This window comes from Heliangelus exortis, chromosome 7, assembly GCF_036169615.1.
Source record: "Heliangelus exortis chromosome 7, bHelExo1.hap1, whole genome shotgun sequence".
NCBI lineage: Eukaryota > Metazoa > Chordata > Aves > Apodiformes > Trochilidae > Heliangelus > Heliangelus exortis.
In genome coordinates this window covers 18,275,463-18,302,937 of record NC_092428.1, presented here as the reverse complement: position 1 = coordinate 18,302,937, position 27,475 = coordinate 18,275,463, and the positions used below count along the sequence as shown (strand labels likewise).

At 40.1% G+C, this 27,475-nt stretch overlaps 1 protein-coding gene across 6 annotated transcripts in view; it reads right to left on the bottom strand.

Moving 5' to 3' along the window:
* RHOBTB1 (Rho related BTB domain containing 1) overlaps positions 1-27,475 on the bottom strand; it is a 64,780-nt gene that overhangs the window by 33,728 nt on the left and 3,577 nt on the right. For 5 of the 6 annotated variants that reach the window (XR_011726830.1, XR_011726829.1, XM_071749143.1 and 2 more), the window contains exon 2: positions 26,146-26,241. The gene's annotated coding sequence lies outside the window, so the exon portion shown is untranslated. Of the gene's footprint in view, positions 1-15,123; positions 15,339-26,145; positions 26,242-27,475 lie in introns of those variants that run through there. The other variant, XM_071749142.1, reaches the window with a different exon arrangement.

The window sequence follows — 27,475 nt, the reverse complement described above, 5'->3', positions numbered from 1 at the left end:
ACCAGCTTGAACATTCAAATATACTCATGAATATCTACAAATTCTTTTTCACATGGCACTAGAAAGTGAAAGGAAGAAGACTTTTGAAGACACTATCCTCATGGAGCATTTCTATTGAAAATATTTACTTAAATATTCTATGGCCACATACTGAACAAATACCTGGACATAAATTTAAGCTGGAAAAAAGTGGGTATTTGAAAAACTGAAGACAAATCCTGCATATTTACTAGTTTGCTATTCTCATACAAAGGAAAGTGGGATTTTCTTATAAAGGTATGTAGGGTCATGGTTTGATATATCTGATTTTGGTTTTCTAATGTCTAGGAGTCTGATGAGTGATCTGGTCTCTCAATCAAGGAGGGAGAAATGTGAAAATGCAAGGCACAAATATATTCAGGAAAGCTTACCTAATAATTATTTCATCAAGGAAACATACAGCAATTTAATTGACAAAACACAGGTCATCATCTGGAGTGATGATGTCCTTTTTCATGAGAAGCACTACAGATAAAGAAACGAAATTATTTGCTTTAACATCTCTTTTAAAATTCACATCTCATCAGCACATAAGCATAAAATATATATTAACTGTCAGGCTTTTTAAAATGATAGGTTTAAAATGATAGATACCTGGTTTACTGTCCATTTTTTCACTGTCAGAGGTTCTATGTTCTGATTTAAGAAAAAACATGTTTAGAAATTACTAGCCAAACACTACTTTTAACTTCATCCTTTCATTATTTAAAGCTCTGTAAACCAAGAGACAAAAGTCAGTATTATAGCTAAATGTTACCATTTATTTAAAATTTTGAGCATGGATAGAATGCTAATAGCTATAATGGTACAGTGCTTATCTTTATTTACATGTGGATGGCAGGAGTTAGGGATCATATAGACAGCAAGATTTAAGAGGGAGCTTATGCCCCTACCATGTCCCACTGAACATCTTTTCACAGAGATTGAATACTTCTGTAAATGCTACAGCACAGCCCAGAATGTAAGAATACATTTCAGAGTTGTCCTACACTAGACATAGAAACGTGGGCCAGGGAACTCCTCATCCTAACACAAGTATGTGGTTGCTACAGCTTTACAGTCTGCCAAGTGTTGAGCAAACAGCTTCAAACACACATGCACATTATCTCTTGTATGTAAATACTAATGGCCTTGTGGTACCAACATGCTATTTTAGCAGAAATTTTAGTTTATATGGATCCAAAGTTAGTAAGATCCTGCCTTTACCCCTTCAGCTCAGTTGGAGCCTGAATACTGAAAGGTTTCTTGTCTTGAGGTAAAGGACTGCAGAGACTTCCAGTTACCTGCCTGTCATCCAACCACAGCTGCTTGTTGGATGCAAGCTCACCCAGGCTGATACCTGGGGTGGCCCATGGGCTCTGTATTACCTCCAGCAGTCCACATGCAAGAAGAGAAATGAGACCTAACTCCTTCCTCCTCCACATCCTTTTCAAGAACACAGTTATAATATAGATGATAGTACAAAACAGTTATGGCTTTTACACATTACAGAGAATGAGACATATTTGTACAGTGTGGCCTCATTGACAAGGCCCTGAATGAGCAGCAAAAACCAAAGAAGTTTCAGTATCTGATCTAAAAAAGTTCAGTTTCCAGACTGAGAATAAACAGCAACCCCTTGACATAATACGTAGTATTAAATTACTTCATATTTTATTCATGCATGGACTAGACATCACAGATGGAATGTGGAAATGTTTACAAGACTGGAAAACAAAATGAAGAAGCATGGCTAGCCAGTGTGTCTAGATGGTTTTAAACTATCAAGCAGAGAGATGCCAAATCAATTTTTCTTCCAAACAAATATTCCATAAAACATTGTCACAAAGATTAGCTGAGGTTTTATATAACATATCTGGTTTTAAAATTCTTCAGAAGTTCTTAAATGGCGATTCTGCAAAAATGCACCTCAGCCAGTCACAAAATATATACTGGCTACACAGTCTTGAAAATTAAAAAAATTCCAAGAGGATAAAAAAGAGAGTTTAAAATTAATAGGCAAATCTAAAAACAAGTAACTAGAAAAATCAATGTAATTATCTGAGAATCCTAGAAATGGAACACATGAAAATAAAAATTTTAAATTATTAATTTGATTTTCCAATATGCTTACTAACTTCAAGAAAGTTATCACAGAACTCAGACACAGCATGCCCAAATGCCCTGTTGTAGATCAGAGGCAGTCTAATGAAGATATTTTTGGCGTGACTCAAAACTACACAGGACAGAGATTAAAATAAACTGGAAATTAAAAAATAGAGCTTTGTGGCTATGTGAAGAAAAATTCTTAAAATCTACTCCAGTATATAGAGAGTACCTATGTACTAATAATGCAAATCATTTTAATATGGTTCAGTAGTTTTCAGAAGGGGATTAAAACAGAAATAGCTCCTGAAGAGACTAAAAGACAAAAGCCTGGACAGATATTTAGACACCTCAAGTAAAAACAGATGATAGTAATGAATTACACTATTAACAATTAGCAAAACATGTGGATTAAATGGTTATAAATGTAACCAGAAGCAGTCTGGCTAATAGAATGATTAAAGCCAGGAATACATACAAGATCTTAAAAATACAGCCATGGTAGCCTCTAGGTTAAGCTTGTGCTAAACCTATTATATAACCACAGTGATTTAAAATGCTAAACACGTATTTACAAAACTTAAAAATAATATCCAGATTTGAGCTTGAAAGACTGGTAACATCTGGGAAGACCAAATGGTACTGAAACAAAACTCGTCAGACAAGATCAAACCAGTGTATATAAACCTTAATTTAAAAAAAATAAAAATCCCAACAGCACCAAGAAAAACCCCAAAACCAGAAAACAAACAGCATAAAATCCTAAGACCAATGAAATACTTGCTAGAACAAACCTACAACCTGCAATAGTTCAGTTTAGCAACAAAACAAAATAGGATAAAGAAAGAGGAAGGTTACTGGAAGTGTGAGCAGTCTCAGAGAGGACACTGCCAAAAAAAAGACAGAGAAAGACAGATAGGACATAAAATGAGGAGCAGCAAGAAGCCTACCAGAGAAAATATCTTACCAAATATGGTTGGTGTCATGTCCCCCCTAACAAAACCCAAACAAACATAAAACAAAAAAAAACCCAAAAAAACCCCAAAACCAAAACCAAAAAGATGAAAGATTCTGTTGCTTAATACATTTCTAAAGAAAGATAAACAGATGGATGGAAATTAAAAAAAAATACAAGAATAACACAGGATCTCAAAAATCTCTTAAGATGTTTCTATTTTTACATTGTCACCTGTGATTGTTTGCAGATGATGAGAAGACAGAGGCAGCCAAAAAGCAGTAGATGTGATCAGACTCATGATCTAAGATAAAGCCATTTAATGAATTCACTGCATTAGCAGTGAACTATTTTGAATTAAGCTGATTTTTTTTTCCAAAGAAGTACAAGATTACTGTTCTGAGCCATGGCTTGCAGGTGGTTACAGTGACTGATTTCTTTCTCTTGCTTCACTTCAAATTACTGTAGAGTGGTTGGTTTTTTGTTTAATTTTTCCTCATTGCTGAATGAGTTGTTATTATTATCACTAAAAACAGTTGTGGTTGCCATAGCATGCAGATCCCTTTTGCAAGTCACCCTCAATAATGAAACACTGCATTTCCAGAGAAATTTTCCAGAAGATCTGTTGATGAAGTGTATCACTTGATTATCTAGTCCAGTGGTACACAGATTAAACACAATCTCTCTATGTACTAACGTAGATATATTTAGCTATGAAAGATAACCAGATTCTAACTAAAACCTTAACTTGTTTTAAGAATGCAGTTTAATACATTTTAAAGCTATAATAGCATTTTTATCTGCTGGAAAGAAAGAGGATGAACATCGAAACAGTGTTCTCCCTTTGTCGGATCAGGAATCCACATCTATGGATCTCCCTGCCTGTGCAGCTAACTGCACATTTTGCAGTTTCTAGGTATTTTAAATCATCACTTTGTACATCAGTGTTTACAAAACTTGCTCAAGATTTTTTTCCAAAAAGCATCAGCTAATTACCAATCCTTTTCTTCTCAGCAAAACACCACATGCAAATCACTAAGAGTGTCTACATTAATCAGTGATTATGGAGTGATTCTGCAGGCATTTACTTCTTAGCTCAGTACTTAAACACCCCAGTATGACTGAGATAGCACCTCTTAGCATGAAAGCAAGCAAGCATGTTACTTAGCTTACTTAGCTCTTGCAGGGAGCAAACTCTTCAGCTGAAGGTTCAGAGTGACAGGTAAGAACCTTGACTGCTCAGTAAAGTTTTTTTCAGTTATTCCATGGGAAAAGAAGATAAGTCCAACCTGTTCCAAGTACACTGACCAAATATGCAAACTAGGAAGCTCTTCAAACAAATAGGTCACCATTACAACATCACAATTATTAAAGGAATCTAATGGAAAGAAACACCAAATTCTATACCTGGTTAATATGAATGGTGTGAGTGGTAATTACATGAAAAATTCAGGTTATCAACAAGGTAGCAAAACATCAAGGCTTATCTCTGAAATAGTCTGAAAATATATAAAAGTGCATTTGTTGGTACTCCACATGTTAGTCTGTTCTGGAGACGTATTTTTGAGAATCGTTTTGGAGTGACTTTCAGAGAGCCATTATGCAAAAATGTATCAAAAGGAGCATCAAAAAATGTATAAGACTAGGCAATGCTTACCTCCATCCCCAACTTACTAAATTACTGCTTGCAACTATGGAAACTGAAAAAAGAGATGCAAAATGCCAAGGTCTTCAAGCAAGCATGTGAAATGTTCATTCTCAATATACAACCTGTCAGGTGTTGTTTCAGAATCTTACAGTATTAACACATAAATGTCAAGGGAAAAAGCAGGGGGACTTACTGGTTTTTTTGCATGAGAGCACAGAACTCACAGGCAGCTCTGATTTGGGGAAAAGATAAGGGCCAAAAGTTTTGTGGTTGGTTTGGCTCATCTTAATCACTGAATTTATGGCCCCACCACGTATATTTGTGAAATAAATCACAATGTAGTATCAAGTAACAGAAACTATAACAGTGCTGAAAGACCATCACAAAGCATTTTTCACAAGGTATAAATTAATGTTAGGATTTTATTAAATTGCAAGAGGGACAATGAGGAGATTGCTTTAAAAACAAAACCAGTTCCTTGTCAGTATCAAAGAACCAGATGGTGACAAAGCGTAATAAGACTCAAGATGGGATCCGATCACTAGGTCACCAGGGGACAAGGATGGGCATGATGTACATCAAGCTGGATTTCTTTCCAGGATGAAGAGGCATTGCCCTGCTGCCATTACTTAACATTCTGGCAGTTTACATGGAAAGACTGAAAAAGAAGAAACTGACATGAGAAGAAGAAATTAAATACTAACTCTGTAGTTTACCAGCTACTTGCCCTACAAGGTCCATTGTCAGAAGATGACAACAAATAGAGCCAGTGCTTGGAAATGGAGAAAACCTCCTATATTCTAAAGTAAACTTAATCTGAAACATGAGACCCTCACATCTACCATGACTAGGAAGAGAAGGGCAGCTGACTCAAATGATGCTTCACAGGTGAGGTGATACATGAGGTAATTGTAGCTGCTGCTGCTCACAAAAGGAGAGTGCAGGTCAGCAGGAGTGCCTGGTTCTAAATTTTAGTTGTTCTAGGATAGTTCTGATGTTTTAGCTAAAGGACAGTAGCAACAAATAAATAAATCACACTGAATGGTGACAGAACTTGATCCAGTTGGAGAAGATAAGTATTTAGGCTCTCATCAAGACAGACTCCGCTTGGCTTGCCTGAGCCAGCTTCTTTCAGATAGCTTTTGGCCAATGAGAATCAGAAAACCCTGGGTGCTACCCTTACTGTGTATTACCTGCTGGAAGAAAGAAGTTCTCAGAAGCCTCTATTCAGTGGCCATAATCCCAACTCTATACCTCCAGATTAAAGAAGGGAGTTAAAAAATTATCATGGCCAAACAGAAAAGTGAAAGGATAAGCCTCTGAGGAAGATGTAAATTTGAAGACAGAACAGGCACATCTATTTAACCAGAAAACTTCTCAGTCAAATAACAATGACCTCTTTGTAGAAAGTGTAGAGACAGAGAAAAATAATTAATGACTTATAATATCAGAAGTCTGTCAGTTAACTCCTTCTTAGGGTGCTCAACTCCAGCCTTGTTCATTTCTAAAGGGTAGTTACTGGGACCCTTCCTCAAACCTGACCAATCTCTGTGACGACACAACACCTGTAAGTATGGATAAGCAGTAGGAATCAGCACTTCTTTGGACAACCAAAATCAGAGAAATTAGTAAAATACAAATTATTCCCACATTACTGTATAAAACAGACTTCCCTGAAGCCCAATACCTGAGCATGAAAACAACCAGTTTTAGGTGCAATAACTGATTCTCTTCAGCCTCCTGAAAATATGCAGCCCACAAGGGCCTGTTCCTTGTGTTATACACACAGTCAATCAGACCAAATAGAATTAAAAATGCAAAGCTCAGCATTAGACTTGAACTAAGTACATTTTCTGACAAGTTCTGGAAGACCTGAAGGGCAGAAATCAACAAGCTGTAATACATTGAGCAGCTTACATACTATTTTGACCTGTGACATACATTGCAATATCCTTCGTGATGAGATTATCTGTCTAGAAATTAATCTGTACAGCAGGTGAAGGACATCTAACCATCTAGAAAAGGTGTAATGCTGGACCTTGTTCTCACCAACAGCGAAGGGCTGGTGACCAGCATGAGACTCAGGGACAACCTTGCCTGCAATGATCATGAAGCACTTTAATTTAAGATCCTCAGGGCATCTAGGAAAATGTATTCCAAGCTTACAACCCTCACCTTTAAGTGTGCAGACTTTGATCACTTCAGGGATCTGCTGGCCAAAGTACAGTGGGACAAAGCCCTAGTTAGGGAAGGGGGGCTCAGGGCATCTGCTTAGTATTTAAGGATCACCTTTTCCGTGTCCAGGAACAAGATATACCAACAAAGAGGAAGGCAGGAAAGAATACTAGGAGACCTGCCTGGATGAACAAGGAGCTCCTGGACACACTATCAAAAAAAAAGAAACTACAAGGAATGGAAGAAAGGACAGCTAGAATGGGGGCCATATAAGGAAGCTGTCTGAGCAGCAAGAGACCTAGTTAGAAAAGCCAAAGCTCAGAACTAAATCTAGCCAGGGAGATCAAGGTGAACAGCAAAAATTTCTATAGGTATATTAGGTGCACAAACCCTTCTGTTCAGTGTGGGCACTGGACTCAGTAGCAGAGTGCAGGCCCCAGTTTGCTTTCACATGGTGGGGTGTCCAGTACACCTGGAACTGACTGCCTCAGGTGTGGAAGCATAGTCCCACCATCTGCCATGGACTAATCCACCCTGCACTGGAGAAGGGTGGAGCTCCAGATCATCTGCAATATATTGACACTATTGTTGTATAAGGTAATACAGCTGAAGTCTTTGAAAAAGGCAGGAAAGTAATCTGCATACTACTAGAAGCTGGTTTTGCCATAAAGAGAAGCAAGGTCAAGGGACCTGCCAGAGGGATCCAGTTCCTGGGAGTTAGATGACAAGATGGGCACCAGGACATCCATAGGGATATGGTCATCAAAATTGCAACCATGTCTTCACCCACTAATAAGAAAGAGATGCAGACCTTTGGTAGGTGGAATTTTGGAGCATGCACCTTCCTGGGTACACTCAGACTGTAAAACCCCTTGATGATGTCACTCGAAAGAAAAACAGTTTTACATGGGGCCCTGAACAGCAACAGGACCTTTGAGCAGATAAAACAAGAGATTGTCCATGCAGGGGCCCTGGGACCTCTCTGAACACAACAGGAGATGAAAAATGTGCTCTACCCAGCAGCCAGTGATAATGGTCCCATCTGGAGCCTCTGGCAGAAAGCACCTATTGAGACTCAAGGTTGAGCCCTAGGGTTTTGGAGTCGGTAGTATAAATGTTCAGAGGCCAATTACACTCCAACTGAAAAAGAAATATTGGCTGCTTATGAAGGGGTTCGAGCCACTTCAGAAGTGATTGGTACTGAGGCAACACTCCTCCTGGTACCCCATCTGCCAGTTCTCAAGTAGATGTTCAAGGGGAGGATCTCATCTACGTGCCATGCCACTGATAACACTTGGAGTAAGTGGATTGCCTTGACAACACAGTAAGGTCAAATAGGGGGCCCTGATCATCCAGGCATCGTGGAATTGATTACAAACTGGCCAGAGGGTTAAGATTTTGGGATGCCACCAGATGAGATAGTGAACTGTGTCAAGGAAGCCCCTCCATATAATGAACTTTCAGATGATCAGAAGTTTGCTCTCTTCACCAATGGATCCTGCTGCCACGTAGGAAGTCAGCAGAGGTGAAAAGCAGCAGTTTGGAGTCCTACACAACAAGTCACTCAAGCAGCTGACAGGGATGGTGAATCCAGTCAGTCTGCAGAGGTAAAAGCCATCCAACTGGCCCTGACATTGCTGAATGGAAAAAGTGGCCAGTGCTTTATCTCTACACTGACTCATGGATGGCAGCAAATGCCTTGTGGGAGTGGCTGAAGGGATAGAAATGGGACAACTGGCAGTGCAGGAGGAAGCTTATTTGGGCTGTCACTCTGTGGCAAGGTATCACTAACAGTAAAGGTACATCCTGTGGACACCCAGAGAGTCAGGCCAGTGTGGAACACCAGCAAAACCATCAGGTGGACAAGGCAGCTAGAGTGTTTCAAACAGATTTAGCATGGGAGCACAGAGGTGAAATGTTTCTAGCTTGCTGGGCCCATGACACTTCAGGTCACCAAGGGCAAGATGCAACCTACTAATGGGCCTGTGACCCAGGGGTGGACTTAACTTTAGGCACTATTACACTGGTCATTCATGATTGTGATGTATGTGCAACAGTCAAACAAGCCTAAGTGGTTAAAATCTTTGTGGTACAGGGGATGTTGGTGTAAATATAAGTATGGAGAGGCCTGACAGATAGATTACATCACACCCCCTCAGACTCACCAGGGGAAGCATTATCTGCTCACAGTGGTTGAAGCAAGCACTGGGTGGCTTGAAATGTACCCTGTGCCTCATGCCACTACCCATGATACTGTTCTGGGGCTTGAAAGGCAAGTGTTGTGGTGGCATAGTACCCCAGAGAGGATCAAGTTAGACAATGGGATGCATTTCAAAAACCATCTCATAGATAATTGGGCTAAAGAGCATGGTGTAGAGTGGATATCCCCTATCATGCATCTGGAAAAATTGAATGCCACAATGGCTTGCTGAAAACCACCCTGAAATCAACAGGTGGTGGGACTTTCAAAAACTGGAATATGCATTTGGCAGAAGCCACCTGGCTAGTTAGCACTAGGGGATCAATCTCTCAGTCGAGCTGGTCCTGCTCAATCAGACCTTTTACATAAAGTGGGTGGGGATAAAGTCCCTGTTGTGTGCAAAAAGAACCTGGTGGGGAAAACTGTTTGGGCCCATCCTGCTTTGGGCAAAGACAAACCCATCCGTGGTGTTGCTTCTGCTCAAAGTCCAGGATACATTTGGTGGACTATGCAAGGAGGATGGGGAGGTCCATTGCATATCACCTAACTCTAGCCAAGAGAATCTAGTTTCACTTTGTATAGTTTTAATTGTTATATAACAGTAATTAGTTGTATTAAGTTTTTTTTTTTCCCCAGGATAATGCAGTGGTGCCCAAGAGTCTCAGGAAGAGTTTGCAGCACATGAGGGCATGAACCCTGACAGACCCTGTACCATCTGTCTTGCTTTGAGAAACTGCCATGATGAGGATATGCAGCCTGGGCTTAACAAAATCTTGTTTAAAGACAGGGCATCGCCAGGTGAATGAGTATGGAGAGAAATGGAATGGAATAAGGGGTGGAATGTCACTATTTGAACAGGAGGATATAAGAAGGAGGGCTTTTCAGACTCTGAGAGTGGCGGAATGTAAGGGGAGGGCTCTATTCCCTCCCATTTCCTGACATACTCTATAAAAGATCAGAAAGCCAGCAGCTCCTCCCTTTTTTTTCTTTCACCTCCTGCTGGCCATGCTGCTGTTCATTCCTGCCATGCTACCTGGTTGTGTATATATATATATATATATGTATACACATATTATTTTTTTGTTCTTTGTTACCTTACCTTATATGTTATTACCTTTCCCTCGTGTTAGTAAAATCTGTATCCAATAGTTTTCAGTTTCACACTGAAGGTCTCCAGTCTTCATTCCCCTTTTATCTTCCCTTTGTGGGGGGGATAGATAGAGAGGAATTCTGTCATTAGGTTTGTGGCCTGCCCAAACTGCTAAATCGTGACAGTCATGGATGGTGGCATTGAGTGCACCCTGAGGAAGTTTGCTTCCTCAGGGAACCTGTGTGGTGCAGCTGACATTTTGGAGGGGAGGGATGCCATCCAGAGAGACCTTGACAGGCTGGAGAGGTGGGCCCGTGCCAATCTCACGAAGTTCAACAAGATCAATTCCAAGGTCCTGCATATGAGTCAAGGCAATCCCAAGCACAGGCTGGGCAGTGGCTGGCTTGAGAGCAGCCCTGAGGAAAAGAATGTAGGTGCTGGTGGATGAGAAGTTCGACATGAGCCACCAGTGTACACTTGCAGCTCAGAAAGTTAACTGGATCCTTGGCTGCATCAAGAGAAGCATGGCCAGCAGGTCGAGGGAAGTGATTTTTCTCCTCTACTCTGCTCTCGTGAGACCCCACCTGGAGTACTGCATCCAGTTCTGGAACCTCTTCTATAGGAGGGACATGGACGTGCTGGAATGTGTTCAGAAAAGGGCCAAGAGGATGATCAGAGGGCTGGAGCACTTCTCCTGTGAAGACAGGCTGAGAGAGTTGGGGTTATTCAATCTGGAGAGGAGAAGGCTCCAAGGAGACCTTATTGTAGCCTTCCAATAAGTGAAGATGCTACAAGAAAGCTGGGGAGGGACTTTTTAGGATGTCAGGTAGTGATAGGACTACGGAAAATGGAATCAAACTAGAGAAGGGTAGATTTAGATTGGAAGTCAGGAAGAAGTTCATCATGAGGGTGGTGAGACACTGGAACAGGTTGCTTAGGTTGAAGAGGTGGTGGAAGCCCCATCCCTGGAAGTTTTTAAGGCCAGGCTGGACAGGGCTCTGAGCAAGCTGATCTAGTGGGAGGTGTTCCTGCCCATGGCAGGGGGGTTGGAACCAGCTGATCTTAAAGACCCCTTCCAACCCTGAAAACTCTATGATTCTGTGATCTCAGAACTTCTCATGTGAGAATCTGGGATGAACAATTTCTATATGGTGGGAGAGCCTGCAACATTGCCACCTTAAGAATTCTCCAGAGTCTGCCTCAAGAATAAACCACAACATAGGACAGTCCCTTGTGGTTCCCTTGTTTATTCTTTCTTGCTGTGTAGTGAGATGTTAGGAAGGGTGACCACACTGCACTGATCCCTGGAAAGAGGGAAATCTCTAGCCAGCACATGACTGATTTAAGGCTTGTACCTCAGCTTTGCAGAAATGTATTTGTTAGGATCCTGGATACACCTGGCTATCACTGACTGCTCTTCCCATTTGCCCAGGATGACCACAGGAGGCACAGGCACTAACCAAGATCTGTCATTGCTGTGAGTCATAATCTGTCATATCATCACAAACTGAAATGAACTGTGGCTGACATTAATAAAACTGGCTGACAACCAAGTAACTTAAGAACACAAAACACAACACACACTGATGGTGATAACCATCACAAAACAGCCTGCTTTATAAAGTAGCCACCCATAAATTGCCATTGAGCACCTAGTCCTTAAGATTGGTCCTCCAGCAAGAGAAGATCACACTGCAGGAATAGATTAAGGGTGCACCTCTATTTGCATTTTAGTTCAGATCAACAATAAATTTTTAAGTAAATATCCTATTCACCACCACCTACCACACTTTGGTTCACATCAGGTGCAGCCATAGAGTGCACAAACTGAATTCCTTCCAGATGAACCTGATGTGGAAGGTGTGCCACTAGCAAGCATTCAGTCCATGGGACCAGACGAAAAGTGATCTGAAGTAACACCCTTTGTCCACGAAATCTCTGCAGTATAAAGTAGAAAGCATAAAGGACACTGGGTCCTCGGCACCAACTTTTTCATCTCCAGATCTTCTCCTACTGCATCACATGAGCCACTAAAGTAGATAGAGCATCAGATGCTATGGCTCCTGGTTTGTTATTTGAACCAACATATCTGCAACAAAGCTGCAGCTGAATCCTTAGTGACTGCAATACTCAAGAGTATCTGAGATAATATAAAACACAAATTTAAAGAGAGAAGGATCACTGGAAAAGCCTGATTCACCACTATTGGGTTTCATAGTAATAAACTCCATTAAATCCCTGATTTTACTGTTATGTGATTAAAATAATCAGAAGCTTGTACAGTGTTAAACTGCTGATGCTGTAGTATAGGTTGTTACTTATTTTAGCCATTCATATGGACACAGTACGTTTTGTGTGGTATGGACATTATTCTTATCAGTGTTCCCAAGAGCAGGAAAAAACTCAACAATAACCACAGAATAAAGCACTTTCCCATTTTTTTTCACATTTCTGTGTGGAAAATATTTATCAAATTTTGCTAGAACTACAAACAAAGTAAAAAATATCCCAGAGACATTGGTGACCTTCTAGCACTGAGCTATTAACTTTCTGTTGTTTTCCTTCCAATAGACAGAATCAGGCTCTTGTTTCTTGAACTTTATGTGACATTTCTCAGGCATTTTCCTGTTTGTTAACCAGTGACGTTTGAAAGACATTATACATTATATGTGATTTTATTCATTCTTACATGTGATTGCTTCAAGGCAATTACTCAAGAAGAGACCTCATAATGACAGCAAGTAAAAGACCTAAAAACTTATTAGAATAGCAAATACTTCAAGATAGCAGACTTCAGATAAATGCTGCTTTCAGATCTTAGGTCAAGTTCTGCATTTATGTATCAAATGCAAATCCAGCAACCTTAACTGAATTGTGCAGGATGTAAGTAGCTGTAGAGTTCATTTGTTCTGCCCAGTGCCACAAAGACTCATTTGCAAAGAAAAAAGAATATCAAAAAGGAAGAAATTGACATATTGTGTCTTTCATGTCAGATAGAAAAAATAGGAAAATAGAAAAGTGGAATGGCAGTGGGTGGGAAAAAAAGGGAACCCATAATTTGATTTCATGAACCTACCCCTAGTAACACAGGGTCCAGCTGTCACCACACATACTGCAGGCTTCACCACTTCTAGCTCAGACACTGTGCCACCACTAACTCCTTCAGCAGGAGGTTTTGAGCTCTTCTATGGAAAACCAATCAGTGATCCAAGGGTCCATTCACACCAGTCCAACAAGTCTTACTATGACCTGCTCTCCAAGTCCAGTGTATCCAGCAAGGACTGCTCAGTCACTCAAACACAGCCCCCACACCCCCATCCAAAGCACAGAATTCGCTCCACATTTGTGCAGCTCTTCTGGCAGGACAGATGGGAAGAAGCAGACACCTGTTGCTCCGTTGCTTCTCTTACTTCAAGGCTTCTCTGTCCTTTTTATCTGCTTCAGCACAGGGCAACATCTGGATGAAGGACTTATGCATTTTTTTTTCCAGTGAATAAAATGTATTAGCAAAGAAACAAACACAGGGATTTACTGGTCAGCTCATCAGCTCTTCCTCTCAGCCTAATGCTCTAAAGTATTTATGAGGCTTGGAGTTTTAAAAAGGCAGAAATTTTAGAAAGCTCTCCACAAGCTAAAATTGCTGTTTATTTCTTCTTGGATAAAAAGACTTCTACATACACAGCCTGTTCCAAATTTTAATGCTTTTGAGTGCTATGCCACTTAGAGAAAGAACCTTGGCAAAAATGGCAAAAAATAGGAACTCACCATTTTTTTTTCTGCTAATAATGTATAGACACATTGTATACCAGAGACATAGAATAAGACAAACCCAGTGTATACATATAAGAGAAGTATAACCTAAGGGGTGAAGTCAGGGCAAAAGTATTGAAAAGGAACTAGACCGTTCCATTTCCATGAACTGTCACTCCAAGCCCTGAAATACATAGATATATGTGTATTTTTTTTCTCTCATGTTTTATTTTTGCATAGAAAGACTGGTAGCTTAAGAACTCCCCTTGAGCATACTGAACAAAGTAATTCCCACCTCAGCTTCTGTTACAGCTCAAGCTGAACATTTGGCTTTGAGTCAGCTGCATGTCCTGAAATAGTACACAAACTGAGGATGAACAAAGTCATTGAGAATATTCTGGCATCACTTCCTTGCTCTTGCTGTGACCATATGCAGAGTTACAAGGGCTTTCTTTTATTATTATCCTTTTCAAAATAAGTATATTGCTTCCTTCAGAAGGCTAAGTAGTGCCTTGACCAATAAAAGGCAACTTGAGCTCTCTGCCTAGTCTGCACCAGCCTGTCCAGTGACCGATTTCTCATTGCTCTCGTTGCTGGATGCCACAATACTCCCTAAAGGTTGACTTAACCAATTAAAATCTACTACTGTTTGTCTCCACACCCCCTTTCTGTGGCCCCAGAACAGGTACCGACAAAGACATCTGATTAACCCTGTGCTACGAGACCCCTCCGCAGCCTCCTGGTGTTGTCACCAGCAACCCACAACACACTCCACAGACACAGCGGGGAGAAATAAAGGGGACGGGGAAAAGAACAGAAATCCTTCAGGTTTTTAGTAAATGACACTCAGAAGTCCCAAGCGCCAGGAGGTTTCTACGTCCTGTACACTTCGTACCCTTCCTATTTTTTTTCCTTGCACCCTGTGGCCTCTCTGGAAGAGGAAGCCTGCCAGATCTGCTTCATCAAGGACTCGGCCTTCTCTGTTCTCGGGGGAGGGGAGGATGCCTCCTCCTCCTCCTCCTCCTCTCTCCTGACGAGGCGGGAGCGCACCTGCGGGAGACTGGACGCTCAGGGCACCGCTACCCGAGCCCAGGGGAGACGCTGGCTGCCAGCCCGACCCTGCCCCGCACACGCAGCCTGCAGGTCGGAGCACGATCACGCCCGGGCGACGCGGGACCTACCCGGGAGGGCGGGATGACCGGCAGCCGGGGTGCAGGCAGCGGGGGTGGCTCCCCGGCCCCGGCGGGACAGGATTGGGGTGGCGGCGGCCGCCGCGTCCCCTTCCCGGGGCTCCTCAGGGCGGCGGGGCAGCGCCAGGAGCCAGCCCGGCGCGGCAGGGCGGCCGCATGCCGCCAGCGCTGCTCTGCCGGCCCCGGTCCCGGTCCGGTGCGGCCCGGCCCGCCCCGCCCCGCGGCAGTAACTCGTGCGGCGGCAGCCGCGCGCACAGTGACGTCTGCAGCCCCGCGAGCTATTTATAGCCCGGCGATTGGATTTCATTCATGAAACGGCGGCCGCGCGTAAAGGGGCGGTGGCTGGAACCGCGCCCGCAGCCTCCGCCCGCCCGCCGGCCAGGACCCCCAGACCCGGCACCAGGGCACTGGAGGCTCTTTTGACGAAACTAGCCAAAAATTGACGACTGCACACGCACATACTTCTACACACGTCTTTAAATACCTAAATGACCTAATACCTAAAATAAAGAACTCAGAGGTTCTGAAGGCCTCCCTGGATGGTCCCCTCACCTGGCTGCACAATTTCTTACTGCAGGCGCTGCTGTGTTTTGAAACTCCCTCTCTCCATTCTAACTAACACCGGAACCCTTCGTTTAGAAGGGGTGCACACAAAGCGCAAACCCCCTTAAGTTGACAATCGAGTTTTATGGCCGGTACAAGTGGCTCAAGGCCCGGTCGGTAGCTAGAGAAAGCACTCACAATTTAGCCCAGGCTCCCTGCTAAAACATTACCTTTCCCCTATTGTGTTTACCACTTGATGTCAACAACAAATTCAAGGAACCTTTTAATGCAGTGAGGGGCATGGGCACACCTGGTGTGGGTAAGCAAACTTATCTGACGCAGTTGTAGCTTGCTGGAAAGCAAATACTCTCGTAGAGCAACCTTGACTCACACGTTGCAGTCTTATATCAACAGTAGTAATTTTTCTAAAAACATAGAGTTGGTTCTAAAGTCCTATGTCCAATAGCAGCCAACAATACCAATAACAGGTTAACAGCATCCAGATTCATTCAGTTGTAGTCAAATACATTTTTCAAATACCCAGAAGCCGAACTCCCATTAACCAGGTCAGACTGTGACAATTTTCAATTGAGTTCATCTATGTCAGGAAAAATTACAGTTTGCAACTTTATATCACAGGAGGCTATTAGGTACAGAAGAACAATGTGCATCACTACAAATATCACAGGAAGATGTTACATTCCTAGCATTGCACAGTGTTTGAATGAACAAGACATCAGAAACTAAAATGACTCTCACTTGTGTATCTGCTTATAATCAAAGAAATACCAAACTGATAATGCAGGCAACAAAAAGTAAATATATGTCAAATCCTATAATCCTACAATCTAATGCCCTAAAAAGAATATTAATTTTGCTGGACTGTTTCACTATGGCAAATCTTAATTTCTAATTGCTATCTTTGTTTTCCTGTCTAAATGATTACTTTCTGAAGACAAATCATGAAGACACTCAAGGTCTCTATTAAACACACCTCGACTATCACTGCTACACATGGAGTGTTATTGTCATAACAGCTAAGTTAGCATCATGTCAGAGAAATTCATACAAAGCAGCATTACTTGCTCTGATACTGACTCAGGAAGTATTGTACTATAATATAAGAAGCCCTTTAGATCTGCTTGCAAGCCTATTACAGAGATTTTCTGCAGGAATAAAAGAAGAGGGCAGCAAGAAGGGAGAAAGTGACAATATAGTTAGCAGACTACAGCAATGACAAAGATTAGCCAGGTTAAAAGAAAAAGACAAACAGGTCTTTGCTTTTGATGGGGATAAAGAAAAGGTCTTGAGTTTCTTCCTCTTTTACCTATTTCATCAAGGGGTACCCAGAGCCTGAAGGCTTCTGCAGCTGTGAACACAGCTGTGAACACAGCTACAGGCTACTGTGTAGTTTCCATTTTAATGACCATCTCCAGCTACTTTTGCCATTCGGTGCTTTCCTACCACAAACATGCAACTTCTTATATAATTAGGATTGTAACTTTTACAGGAAAGTATAAAATAAAAACCCAGGATGGCTAGAATCCCTCTGCTCTTTGACACATAATCCTATTGAACTGTATTTACGTTTTTCCAGACTTACAAACAGTAGAGTTTTGGCCATAAACTTGAGTGACACACCTTGAGAAGTGGCTGGAATGCATCCCTAATAGGTAGAGCAACAAACAGTTTCTAGGCTTTGCTACAAGAAAGTACAGTAATAAACCACAAGTATTCCCACTGAGTTTGCATAAGCATTAAAAACATGAGTGATAAAGCTTCACTCAATTAGATGTTTAAGTATTCCAGGTAGCAAGCTTGGAATTTTTTTTTCTTTGTTTGCTTTCAGGGCAGCATAAAAACTATCAAGGAAACAGAGAAATGGAAAATCTCCATCTTTGTGAGCAGTCCTAAAGGACATAGCATTGGAGTATGGCTAGCATTTAACTATTGAGTCTGCTTTTGCAAAGTCCATACAGCTTTCCAAAACATGATTATGGGCTGTTAAGTGTGCCCCATCATTGCATCTCCATTTTGTGCTTTTAACACCACCATACAACTTAGAAAATAACTGGATGAAAAAGAATAAAATAATAATTAAAAAAATGCATTCATACCCATGCAGAATTTTACTTATTCAGAGTTATTTTAGTTTTCAAAAACACAAAACAGAGTTGAAAGTGCAAATATAAAAGGTATGTTCCCATATGCTCCAATATCTTATTTTTTACTCTGGGGCAAAATTAACCTTTTGTTTTTGAGAATATATTTCTCAGACAATTAAAAACCATCAGGAGAGAACATCAGATGTGCATAAGCCATAACTGAATTTACAAATAACCTTTCTAGTCATGAATCTGAAGAGTTAGTTTAACTTCAGAGGCTGCTCCAATGTGCAGTGTTAACAGAACTCCTTTGGGAGCTTTCTACCAGCTCAGAAATGCTGAAGCTCAGTGCCCTCAGGCCCTTCCATCCTCTGCACTCCTGAGACACCAGAGAAAAGCTCAGTAGTAAATTTGAAAAAACACTGGTCAAGGATAACAGGAGGTGCAGGAAGAGGGGACTACAAGCACTTCAGCTTTTTTGTCAAGACTCCACTAGAAGAAGAGGAAATGGAATACTCTGGGATTCTTAGCACCCTGTTATAATCTAAGAATAATGATAGTCTAAGCATGATAAGTCTGTGCTTTTTTTTTTTATATTACTGTTTACCAGCTTTCTGAGAAAGTCTATATCCCAGACACATCAAGACTTGAGGCCGTGGGGAAGCAAAGTGTTCTTTCCTGTATTAGAGGTCTAGGTGGACTCTATCAAAGATACTTCCTAAGATAAACACAAATAAATCTAGTGATGGGGTCTGTTGCTCCCTCTGAGGACACACTCAAGTTTTTCATCAGGACAATTCAGATTATTTCCTCTCTGCTTTATATAATAACAAAGAAGCAGAAATGCAGTTTCCTAAGACAAGTTACACACACTGGCAATGCCAGCATGGACAAATGCAGCACTGGCTTGAGTGTGCACTGAGGGCAGATCTGACATTGCAAACTCAGCCTGGGACAGTCCAAAAATGAAACCCAGAACAAACTTGAGTTCCTTGTCCTCTCTTATCTCTGGATGCAGAGGCCCTTCATATTAGAAGCCTTTAAGAGCATTTAAGATTAGAAGACAGCTAGTAGCTTAAATGCATAAGGAATTAAGTAAAAAAAAAGGAAGTTAGATCATCCCATATGAGCTCCATGTTGTATATGGCTGTCTCACTGGGACAGAAGGCTTTCTATACTGCTTTCAAGAGTACAAAAGAACATGAATGAATTAGGTATAATCAAAATAAGGGGCCATGTAGTAATTCAGTTATGGACTTCACCATCCACCCATTGTATGTAATATAAGTAGTTTCAGTCAATTGGCAGCATGCAAACTAAAATATTAGAATTACTCAGCTCCTGTCATTGAAGTCTACATTCTTCCACAATTATCTTAGAGGTTTTAATTTTATGTGGATAGATTAAAATAATTTCCAACTACTTCTGTAATGGATTGATATATATTCCATTAAATTTTATCCCTTAAAAATTCATAAAGAGAATAAATGCCTTGGAAAAAATGTTAATATGTATTCTATACCCATTGAAATAAAATTCAAGTAATTTCCTGTCAGTACAATTTTTATATTAATGGATTTGAATTCAGAACTGTAATGCATCCCTGCCAAATGCTTATGCATCTACAATTAGCTTTCCCTTCAAAACTCTTGTATATTGTACACAATCCATTTTTCCTATGGTGTAACAAGGATGGAGTTTAGTGTTTCATGTAATGTGTTTCTATTAAGTGATGTCAACATCTATTCTCAGCCAACTGTCCAAGCTGATTAGGCCAACTGCACCTCTTTTCATACTATTCCACACAACTGTTTTAATTCTCAGAGATGGAGACATGTAATTTATACAATGATATCTGCACTGTGTGCAATAGACATTCTAACAGAGACCACTATGCATTTATTTTTAAGGGTTTTGTTGTTGTTCAATGCTAAATGGAGATATATATATAGGTACATAAATACAGAATGCTAAATATAATGAAAGACCATCATCACTTAAGAAACCTGCAATACAACAGAACTTATTAGTGCATTTTATGAATGATATATAGCACCAGTTATTTGCATTATGAATTGTATTTCTACATGTGTTTTCACTAGCAGAGGGACACAAAATGCTTAATATACACACACATTTTAAACACCTGGGTAAATATGAAAGGGATTATCTAGAGAAAGAAAATGCTAATACTTATAATTTGGAACCAATTATAAATTGGATACATACGACTTTTTCAGAGGGTTATATTTCAACAATGCTTTAGTCAAATCACATGTAGGATATTGGCTTCTGTCTACCCACACTTCCATATTAAGCCTATTAATTATAGGACACTGATCTCCCAACAATATAATCACTTCTGCCTCTTGCTCTTTTGTTGTGCAATTGTAAGAATGTAGTTTCCTCTATAACACCTTGTTAGGTACCTGAAACAATAATTAAATGTCCTCTTAGTCTTCTCTTCTGCAGACCAGATAATCAGCTCCCTCAGGCTCTCTGTGTGCATCGTGTTTCAATCCCCTCACTGTATCAGTGCTCCTTGCACCCTCTTCAGCTGGTCAGTCTCTCTTCAGCATTGTTAATCCTAGAACTGGACACAGCACTGAGCCCCTCACTACGTTCATCCTCAGGCAGCCATGTGTATGGTTTGTCCTTATTGCTGGGAGAGTGCCCTGACTCAGGTATGTCTCAGCCTGTTCACTTGTGCTGTCAGCATTTCTCTCATGAAACCTTACAAAACTCACTGTCTTTGCTACTGTGCTTCTCTTTCCATAGGGCTGCATAGGCTGGTCTTAAAAGAGAGTGGATTCATTTGAATAATCCCAGTTTGCAGTACCAGAAAACAAGCAAAATATAATTTTGGCTTAATATGAAGAACAGCAAGAAAAATGGGTGAGAGGTTACTTGAGTCTCCCAGTGAAAAAGTGGCAGAGTTATGGCTCACTGCATTCACAGCCCAGAGAGGACAAGACTGTTCTAAGAATTTGTTGTAGAACACAATTTTATATTAGATGTGATAACTTTGCCAAAGTTTCTATTTGATGTATTTCTGCTTCTAGAACCTCAGAACTACAGCTTGGGTTAGAAATATTTAATCAGCTTATAAACAGTTCTGAAGAGAAGCAAAATGAGAAGAACTAACTAGTAGGAGGATTTCTATTTGAATGTGTGTCATTTTGTTGTTTGGCTAGGGAGTGAAACTGGAAGAGATTGCATCAAAGTGTCATAAGGCTTTTTCCTAACTCTCCAAAGCATGCCCGATTTATCTGCTATGCCCAGTATTTAAGGAGTTTTCCAAGGCACAGGAGATTCATCTTTAAAATCAATGATTTGCCCTCTATGGCAAGCTGTTGTAGTGTTATATTTTATAAAGCTCACTGACCAAAATTAAGGGTAATGCTATTCTTAATGCAGCTGTGAAAGTTGACTTATATGAGAACTATTCTAATCTCTTGATAATTCTGTCCCTACCTACTGCTTCTGTTCACAGAGTGGGACACACCAGAAATACATTTTCAGCTCAGAGTAACTATTGGCACTTCACAGGACAACATTCACATAGACATGAAATGCTAATCTCAGTGTAAATACTCACACTGAAGAACTGATTTCATGCCTGTACTACATTACCCATTTATCTCACTCATAACACTGGCATCTGCATAATTGTTAAGAGTTTCTTAAAACATTTCTGCCACCTAATGAGATGTTAACGGATGGAAAGAACTAGGTAGAATGAAAGGAAAGTCATAGCAAACAGGCAACTGGGGAAGACTTTCCATCTGTTTGACCTTCTGGCTTGCTGTTGGTCTCTGCCCTCTCTGCAGGTCAGACAAAGTGCACTTCTGTGAGTAACGACTTCCAAAGAGCAGTGATATCTTGTAACACCTTTATACTATAAGAGGAGCTTTTCAGTGGTAAACACAGTCTTGTCTTCTCATTCTTGATCTGAGACATTGAGCTTTAAAAGCCATATATAAATGGATCAGCTCTCATTCTTTACAGCATTATAAATACTCTGCCTGCCTTTTGAGGCTTGTAAAAATCATTTAATGCATTAAAAGCTTTGTGACTTTATATGCAGAAGAATGCAAAATGAAGACCAAATTTTAGAAACTGAACTATTGGTCAAAGACTGCATAAATTCTACAGCATTAATAGAGATCACTGCACTGACATGCCATTACTGCTCTGAGTTGCTTATACTGGTTCTATAAAGAGATCATGAGACCAATCTTGAACACAGACCTCTAATTACAGAAACTGGAAAGTGTAGTGGTGAGAAAAAGAGAAGCAAAACAGATTTTCTTTACTTTTTCTAAGTTGCCAATACCAGTATTATTGGTTTCTGACTTACTGCTCATAAACAAGAAGAGCATCCAACAGCCATATTCTGATCTTTACAGGATGCCAAACCAACAGAGTAGGATTAAGTATTAGAGTCAAGGGCAGCCTAATCTCACCATCATTAATCTTTGAGAAAGAGCCTTGTTAACTACAACTTACTCCTCTGCACCTCTGTCCCACAGTCAGCTAGACACAAAAGCAGAGGACTCCAGTTGCAGTTTAAGAGCCTGATAGAAATCCTACTGAAACTGATGGAGCCCATTGACTCCTCTTAAGAGGGCTTCATTTCAGGTAATAAATCAAGCAAGAGTCCACAGAATTGGTTGCAGCATACCTGTTCTAGAAAGATGAAGACATAAATTAAAGTAGCTGGAAAAAAACAGCACTGAATGAAACACCTGTCACTTGAATATTTGCTCCATTAGCTCATTCAAAGAATGTACTGGTTTGGATTACAATTCCCTGCCTAAGATTACATTGCAGATCTTCATTTATTTTGAATAGTGTGACCCTGCATATTAGCTACTCTGTGGCTTTAATAATTCAAATTTATATTCGAAGTCTCAAATTAGAAAATTCACATTTTCTAATTTTGGGCCATACATTTTTTTAACAGTCTTACCTTTTCAGAAAGACCTTGTGCCTCTTACAACCATTTACACCAGTTTAATGACATGTTTTAGTTACATTAGTACAGATTGCCTTGCAAATACTGCACTTCTACAACACAAACTTAAATTCAATGTGTTAGACAGGCTTATATCAACAAAAGGTGTCTACTACTCAAATATTGCTCATCTATTCTAGCAGTTTACTTCAATATGTCTAAGCAAAAGTAGTTACAGCTTTTTTGTTTTCCCAGAGAGTCAAGGGTTTAGATCACATACAGAAAGAATATTACTGGACTCAACTCTGAAAGACACCCTTTTCCCCCTGAAACACTTTCAATAAATTCTAATAAAACTGGGTAGCTGAAGTATAATAGTAATTGCAGAAATAGCAGAGGAATGCACACAAGTGATCCACAAAAGTGATTCCAAGTGTAAGAAGCAGGGAAGGAAAGCACATTTCACCACTGGCTGTCTGATGAGCCTTTCCCAAATTATGTTTATTAGGAATAGTTATGAAGAAGGATTCTGTTCTTTGTTAATTCTGCCATTCAAAAGCCACAGACCATGAAAGCACATCTTTCTTGCACATATTTGCAGTTTTTACAGAGGGTGTGGAACGTATTACCTCCAGGAGCTGTCAAAGTATCATTTTTACAGGCTTGAAATACAAATTAGGCTAAAGACAGCTTAAAGGATTCAAGCTACTATGTTCACTGTGTGATCTGCAAAGTACAGAGAAAAAGACATCAATTTCCAGTTACACATACACAAACAGATAACTGCAGCAATTAAATATGTCAGGAGCAGAATTTACCATCATGAAATTAAAACCAAACTAGAACCACAAGCAGTGGTTTTGAACTTAATCAGGCAGTTAGGAAGCTTTATAAAAAAAAATAATCAAAGGTATTTCACAAGCTCTCATTGCTTGGCAGTCATATTGCCAAAGCATCATGAATTCTACTAACAGCTATTTTTTTCTTTTTTCAGTAAAGTAGTAAGGCACATAGGTATTTACTTTTAAAAGAACCCTTTACAGACTTTTGTGAGTCAGGCCCAACAACGTTTTTCTGGGTAAGAATAGAAGAGAAGAACTACAAAGGTATCTGGATTGTCAGTTAAATTACATTACTAGACTCTCTGCTGTAGTAGCTAACACACCTGTACTGATTTTATTCCACAGACTGTGAAGAAACTAATTTTCAAGAGAGAAGAGGCTTCTTTAACCAGACAGCTAAATTTACTACAAATTTACTACTAAAATTTGTAAATTTACTACTACTTACATTATGAGATTTACTCATCTCATAATGCCTCAAGAGACACCCAAGCCCATAAGCAAACATACTGTGATGTGGCTGTTAAGGAGCAAATAACAGCAACACAAAGACAGGCCTTGCACAGATGCAGCCCTTTCTGACTCAAGCACAGAGTGAGAAGTTAGTGCAACCAACTTCTGTGCAGACCTGCGGGTCTCTTATCTTCAAGAAGTGAGACCCCATCACAGAAGCAACAGAAATAATTGTGGAAATAGTGAGTTCACAGAATATATTTTCCCAGAACATTTTTCTGCAACTTAATTACATAAGCTGTGTCTGTTACCCAGAAATTCATTTAGAGACAGCAAATCAGGCTGGAAAGTGAGATTCCACATTGAGAGCAGAGGTGAAGAGAGATACCAGAGTTCTGAGGTGTGCCATTAGCCTTAAAAAGTACTTGATTATGCTGAGATTGCTCTTAGTGTATATTAAATAATTAATGAATTCACAACTTGCATACATGTAATACTATATACTGGCTTTTACGAAGTGCATTACCTATAAAATGACCTCTATTTTTGTTCACAAAGTATATGTTTGTCTTTGATGATGTGCTGGAGGGGCTCATTAAATTACTAATGTAACTATAAAGCTATTAAATTACCAATTTTGAGGAAACAATCCAAATCACATTAAGACAAGCATAAATCCAAAGTAAACCATGTGTCTCCCCACTTCAGTGACCCTCCTATGAAGCTCTGAATGCTGAAATCTTTCTCCTGGCAGCATTAACCCCTTTGTATGAACCTCCCCAACAAAAACACTGAAGTAGCTCTTTCTAGGGCAAATGAAACACTATTTTAGTAGATAATGATGGGAGGGAGCACTTGGTTTGTGTTTACTTGAGCCCAGGGGAGAGATTGCTCCCTAAGCTTCCTGACAAGATGCTTATATTTATTCACATTGTCACTATGTTTTCCCATGAACAAATATTTATACTTCAGAGGAAATGTTTCAGCTACATGTATCAAGCAGAATAAGAAATGTGTTCACTTCCCTTCTCTTTATTATGAGAAAACAATTTTGCTCACATGAGAAAGTAAATAAACAGATTCCCTAGAGATGCCTGGGAAGGGGGTCATTCTCGCAGGGAACCCATCTTGAAAATACTGGCAAGCACATGAGTGTGTTAGATGACCTGTGGAGGTTCCATTTCTAATTGCAAGAAATTAATACATCAAAGAGTTATTGCTTGTTTCCTTTGTTCAAAGAAACAGACAGTTCTTGTACAACTCCATCAAAATGGAAGCATTTTCCCTTCTGACAAATTTTAGTAGCATGTTTATATTCTTAGCTGCATTATTGTAAGGTACATTTAATACACATGGCGAGACAGAAATCCACCTTTTGTCAAAGCTTCTGAGCATTTATAAACTGAGAAGGCAAATTTGTGGAAATGACTTAACTTCCTGACTATTTGAAAATTTGAGTAGGAGGCTACAAAATTTCATCTCCTGAAGTTCCTTACAGCTTAAATTTTCCTGTGATCCTAAATGTAGATGTCTTTGGTTTTACTAACTTACATGCTTACTGCATGAATCAGTGAAGATATGGGTGTGAAAGTTGACTAAGCATTATTATTATTATGCACTTGCAACTCAGGCTGAAAAGAGCCCCACCTTTTCCCCAGGCTGCACAGAGCAGGGACAGAGAAAGTTGCTTGGTTGCATAAGAGGGTACTTGTGTATTTGTGGTACAAACTCTTTCTTTATCTCAGGATCTCAGTTGTTTCCTCCCTCTGCAGTTATTCACTCTTGAAAAGTAGACTTAGCAACTTCCGTTTCTTTGATGCTTTGAAGAGCAGGACATCAGGTCACAAGCTACTACATGCAGAAGTTGCCCATTACAATAACTCTGCAACAACAGAGATCCTTTACATATTTGTTTTTATCCACTGGGATGTCAGAACAGAGCTAACTAGCCCTGTAAGAGAAAGGATTCATTCTAGGACTTTTTGGTTAAGATTTTCAGTACAAAGTTCTCCAAGTCACAGATTCTATAACTGTAAAATACCTGACCAAATGCTGCTGGGTTTTTTTGTTGTTGTTTATTTATTTGTTTTAATTTTTCTATGGGAATACTTACCTCATGAGAGAAAATAACGTTTACATCCATTTTTAAGAGCTTGATCAAAAGCAGAATTCCATGAAAGTTATCTCATGTCCTTTTACTGTGGCTCTCCTGAAAGTGAAAAAACAAAAGAGAAGAATAAACTCCACTATTTTCAACCTAATATTACAACCCATGCAATATCACTGACATCTCATGACCCATTTTATATTGTAAAACAGGCTTGCTTGGTCAGCAAAACAGACTTTCAAACAGGTAAACTGAATACCTCCATTAAAATACTAACTGGTCACTCCAATGCACTGAAGACATCATGAGTAGATAGATGAGCTTTTGAGCACAACTGGAGACTGATACAGCTCTGTCAATTAAAGCTGTTTCTTGAATGATTTTCCTGGATTTAGATTTTTAAAATCACCTTAAGTGTCAGCACCAAACACTGCTCTATCAGAGTTAGCCAGCCCTTCATAGGTTAGCTGAACTTGAGAAGGATTTTTTTGCCTACCTTCAAGAAAGTCACAAGACTTTAAAACACTGGCTTAGGGCCTGATGCTGTGTGAACTGGGACTTCTGTGTTGCTTCCACCTTTGGTCCCAGATGAAATCAGTTATAGAATTGCTGTTTAGTTAAATGTCTGCATTATTGTGGTTTGGTTCCCATCCAGGAATGAGGCTGAGGTTTTCCAAGAATCTAAGGTGGGAGCAACATTGATCTCACCTCAGACACTGCCCTAAAAGCAATGCTCAATGAGTCAAGTCGCTTTCAGAGGTTTCCTGATAGGTTGAAAAGCAGAAGTGAAATGTGGATTCTTCCACTGAAGAAACTAGTGGCCTATTTAGCTTTTCTAAGCATTTTGCCCTCCCTGACAGCAACATTTCAGAGATGAATTTAGGTCTGAAGTTAGTTTCTCACCAAAATTCCCACCTTTTGTAGATACAATGTGAAAGACAACAGTGGGGGCAAACATAGAAAATGAAGTAACACCTCATTTCACCTTTGTGGAGTAGGCAAGCCACTGGAATTGACCCCAGAGCTAGAGGCATGATCTTTATACATCTCTCTACATCTCTACTAATCTACTTATCCACAAGCATTTTAGTGGCAAAGACAGTATCTGTCCTCCTTAACTGCTACATTTCATGCAGCTATGACTGCTGAGAATCTTCTCACCATCTTTTCTATTTTCTTCAGTCTGACTTTCTTCAAGGCAGCCTCCACATGGAACTCCCTTTGTGAACCCTAAAAGTAAGAGCCTTATCCCACATTGAAACAAAACCCCAGATAATGAATTACAGAAATGCATTAGCACACACTGGGCCCTCAAATTGTTTAAATACTGATTCTT